Below are 5,635 nucleotides of genomic sequence, written 5' to 3'. Positions count from 1 at the left end.
TGTTAAAATATTTTAAATCTGTTTATGATAAATCAATGGTAAAGATGCTCAAAATATTGAGAAAAAAAGTTTAAATCTTTTAAGCATCTTTTCTTTCTAAAGGATATAAAAAGATTGAAAGAGATTGAGTCAAATTTTAACAATAATTTGTTAATTATTTACAATATTTTGAATAAAGTTATGATAAAAATATGTTAAAACATTTATACTTTTTGAATCGAAGACAATAAATATTGTGACTATCTCACACCCTTCTTATCATATACTGAGCTTGTAATAAGGTATAAAGCTTAATATTCAGATTTATTGTTAGCATCATTCTAGTATTACGACCAGAAATGTAATACTACAATCTTACTATTAGTAGCATGTTAGTATTAAATCTTAAGTGACTATTATCATGCTAGTACTAACATTTCAACCTAAGTATCAACCTTTATATGCTAATTTGAACTTAGTGTAGAATAATTACAAGCAAAGCATGAAAATAATATGATATATTTTATTATAACTCTATGTAAAAGATTGTAAAATAATTAAAACAAATTGCTAGTATTTTATTTAATCTTTTTAATCTTTTTATCATATTTGATCAGAAAAGATGTTCATAATGTTTGAACTTCAAATTACACTTAGCAAGTAAAACAATCAATAATTGAAGGCAAAAAATAATAAAAATATGAGAAAAAAGTTTAAATCTTTATAATATCTTTATTGTTAATTTGTGGTAAAAGGTTTCAACATATTTTAACATTATTTCTTATCAAGGATCATAAAAAGATCAGCAAGGATTGTATAAAATATTAGCAGTCATTCTTCCAGCTATTTCATAATTTTTTAAACAAAGTCACAATTATCTCTTTTAATGATGAATATATTGTAATCATGTAACATTATTATCATTCCACACTAAGCCAGTACTATAACATAAAGATTGATATTTGAACCTTAGCACTAATATACTACCAGCATAAGACTAATCTTTAGATCTTAGTACTAGCATGCACTAGTTTAATATTACTTAGCATAAAGTGTAGCATCAATCTTTAGACCATCATACTAATCTTCAAACATTAGTACTAACCTCCAGACCTTATACTAGATGATACAATTAATAATTTAAGGTAAAACATGATAAAGATATTGAAGAGAAATTTTTAATCTTTTAAGCATCTTTGTTATGAAAAAAAGAAATTTAAAAAGGTCTAACATCATTTTGTGTAAGAAATGATAAAGAAAATCAAATGAAAGTATTATTATTATTTCTTCAATTATTTATAATCTTTCAGATAAAGTTACAGTAACAAAAATGATAAATATATGATAAATGTGTCATAACCTTGTCATCATATACATACTGAGCTGTAACCAAGATATAAATATTAGTACTTAGCTTTATATTTTAGCATTCTACTAGTACTATGATTAGAAGAGTAACACTAAGATTCTAATATTAGCAATATGCTAGTACTAAGCTAGTGCTAAGATCTGAAGATTAGTATTAAGGTTCAAATTATGCTAAGACTAAGGCCTTAAAAATAGTATCAAGATCTGAAAACTAGTACTGTGCTAGTATCAAGGCGATAGAGAACATTGCTACACTAGTGCTATGCTAGTAATAAGCTAGTACTAAGGCCTTAGAGGGCATTATTACATAAGTGAGACTGTCAGAAGTTGAGCCTGAGCTGTTGCACAGTGATTTAATAAATATATCAATGACAAGTTATGTGCACTATTGTTATTCTTTTATGAGCCACATTCAATCTCATTTATCAGCCACTCATGTCACACAACCATTTATGATAGTAATAGGGCTAAAGTGGCATAAAAGTGTAAACCTCCACTTGTATCATGTACTCTAACATCATATTCTATAACTCCAGTATCATACAAAATCTATCTAGTAATTACACTGCAATTACTTGTGACAAATGATCTCTATTATCATCTTTTTTATATATTCAAGTTTTTGCTAATGATATCAAGGAATGCTTGAACCATGATGTAAAAGAAAAGGTACAATATAAACAGAATATTCACATCGTGTACATATGCATAAAGGCTGCATAAGCAATATACAGCTGTATTAGACTGGTCAACCACCTATGTGAATGTACTAGTATTAGTTAAAGTAGTCTACTACAGAAATTTGAATGTGAAAAATGCTTTACCCCAATATTCAAATTTGTAGACATTTCTTATAACGGAGTTAGCAGAAAGATGTTTGAGTAATAAATCAAGACTTACTTTATTCTTGTGTGGACTGTCTGATAAAAGCATAATGGGATAATAAATCTGAAGACAGAAGTGAGATGACCTTGCATAACTAATGCTATGTCAGCGCTAAGGTTTAAGTATTAGTACTAACATTTAGAGCTGATTGTTAACTTTTATATTCTAATACTGGCTTAGTATAGAATAATCATGATAAGACACAGTTATAATATGTTTCTCATCTTTGATAAAAAATGATTCTAAAACTTTTATCATCACTTTGTTTAAAAGATTTTAAAATGATTGAAAACTCTTTATCAATATTTCTTTCAATCTTCTTTCAATTTTTTCATCATTTACCACAAGAAAATATAGTACAAATATTGTGAACCCCTTTATCACAAATTGTCAGCAAAGATGCTAAAAGAATTTGAAGTTTTCTTTAATATCTTTATCATCTTTTACCTCAAATTATTTATTGCTTCACTCAGTATCAGTACTATTTAGTACTATTATGACATTAACATACTAGCATATTGCTAATGTTAGGATTCTAGTATTACTCCCCTGACCATAATACCAGTTATGTATATTTTAAGATGTATGAACCACACCTGGTTCATTAAGGATGAAGGGTCATGTTCAAGTTTAAAGTGTTCATTTATTCTTCTATTACAATGCAGCAGTGATGCCAGTTATCTTTATGCTTCAACAGTTGCTGGCCTGCCCTCATACATCTAGGACATATACATGAGGTGCTCATTGATTGTACAGTGAAGGATCAGGATTTACATGCCTCCAAAGTGTTTTGTCCATATATATCTTAATTTTTAACTAGAGTGCCTTTGTAGCATCTATGATGTAATGCTGACCTTTGCATGCTTCAAAAATGATCTATGGCTGAGGTTGCAAGGAAATAAGGTGCAGCACACTGAACTTATAAATCAGTCACATGCTGTGAACACTGTCCTTATAATGAATGTGAAAAATGCTCAAATGAAATAAACATGTGAGTTACTCATACATGCAGCACATATGATGTGCATGGAGAAAGCTTTATCTGGAGCCAAAACATGTTTCAGATGTTATTTAGATAAGCCATATTGCCTTTTTTAAGCACATCGCCTACTTAAAAATATTGATCATGGTGAGAGCAGCAAGATAAGATGTCTCATCACATGATGTGAAAATGTCTGTGGCATATAAAACTGTGACAGGTATCAGCAAGCTCTCACACATGCCTGCAATTTACATCTAATTGATGAACCAGATCTACCTTACCATTGTATCATATGGATGACAACATCCGGTCCTATCTTCTCCAAAAATTATAAATGTGATGCCCTAGAAGGGACTATTGAATGAGCCAAACCATTCTAGCTATAGCTTATTTGCAACCTCATTTTAAATAAGAAATACTAGATCACAACCAGGCCAATCAAGGTCTACCTGAGCTCACAGCCTATTTTCTTTTACATAGTTCCTGTTGTTCATGAGTCAGCCTAATATGTAATTACCTTAGTTATATGACATGGTAAGTCCAGCCTGATCAGAATTCCTACTACATATATAAGATTAGCCATGTAGGAAGAAATGTCAGACTGTTTTCCCTCATCTAATTCTGAGTATCACTTGTATCACCTTACTTGCTGTGCCCTAACAAGGCCTCCTTATATATTGACTGCCCCTTTGCCATCTGTATGCACTAGTGAGTATCCCTCACCTGCCGGCAGCCTTGTCTCTGAGTGGTACGCCCTTTATGCCTTCACAGGCTTTTGCAGACTTTTGTCCTTTTGATGCTTAGGTGCTAGTGCTGAGATCACTTATTCCTTTTGTTATTCTATCTTTGATATTGTGGCCTAGCACTGTGATAACACCCTTCTAAATAAGTGTCACAGCTTTTCACATCACAAGTCCTCACATGACCTTTGTATCATGTGCACTTTCACATCACATAAACTTTTTCATCACATGATGTCAGATTATCTTATAGTTCAGATCTATGGATGACAAGATCAGACTAGTCTATCTCAAAAAAAAACAAGCACAGCATCTGAAAGGGAACAAGAGAATGACTTAGAAGAGTTTAGCCCAGAATTATGATGATCAGGTTGCATTTGGACCACTTTTGTACTAGTTCATGTATGATATTTCTTTTATCTCTGAAGCCAGCCAATCATAGATTTTAGAGTAGTGGTATGATACGATTAGGTACATATATATAAGATTAGCCTGTAGAGTGAGAAATCTCAGATCATTTCTCCTCATCCATTCATCTTGTGTAGCACCTACTACATCCCAAACTACTGGCCTAATAAGCTCTAAGCAACATGTTATCTTTTATAACCATCTCTATTGCCAGTGAGTCTTTTGAAAATCAGCCCCTTTTTGGCTCATTATATTTTTTGCTGTACAGCACTAGCACTTAACAGGTGATTAGCCTAATCCCTGAGGCATTGCTTGATTGTCTTTTAGTGTTAGTGGCTAGTGCCGTAACAATATGTTACCTCACATTGATGTCCAGTAAAGCAATATCAGTATTAATTTTCATCTAGAATATGGCTAGGCTGGCTGTTGAATAGATCATATTTATCAAGAATAAACTGATGCTGCTCTATTACTATAACTGTGAGACAATATATATCTGGACCCTTGCACATAGACCATTTAAATAGCTCTGCTATTTTGTTCAGCTCACCAGTCAGTGCCTTCTCTGTGATGTGGCATAGCAACAGTTATCTCATATATTGTCAGCCATTATCTCATGATCAGCTTTTCACAAACTGTTGCCAGTTGCATATATTACCTACAACTAGTCTAGTCCTGGACAGATCATTTCCAGTCTAAGAGTTATCATGATTATAGATGTTATACACAGTTATTTCAGTTTTGCATAAATCATTGTCAGTCACAAATATTATCTTCAATTGTTTATGTCCTGCACAGATCATTCACTGGGTGAAACAATCAATAATTTGAGATGAAAAATGGTAAAAATATTGAACAAAAGTTCAAAACTTTTTAGATAAAGTTATGATAAAAAGTTTTAAAATCTTTTTTTCTTCTTTTCTTATCAAAGATGATATACATATTGTGACCATGTCACATCATTATCATTTTACATTAGGCCAATATCAGGATATAAAGATTAATACTTAGGTCCAAATGTTAATACTATTTCGTGAAGCCTTAGTACTAGCATAGTATTGATCTCCAGATCTTAGCACTAGCTTAGTACTAGCATAGTACTAGCATTTGGACCTCAGTACTAGCATAAGTACTACTTTTTGAGGCCTTAGTACTAGCATAGTGCTACTATAATACTAACCTTTAGATCTTAGCATTAGCTTAGTACTAGCATGTTACTCATATTTAGATGTTGATATCACAGAATTTCTAGCTCTATTTTTATTTAAGAATA

Source organism: Laetiporus sulphureus (assembly GCF_001632365.1).
Source record: "Laetiporus sulphureus 93-53 unplaced genomic scaffold LAESUscaffold_5, whole genome shotgun sequence".
Lineage (NCBI taxonomy): Eukaryota > Fungi > Basidiomycota > Agaricomycetes > Polyporales > Laetiporaceae > Laetiporus > Laetiporus sulphureus.
This window is presented reverse-complemented; position numbering follows the sequence as displayed.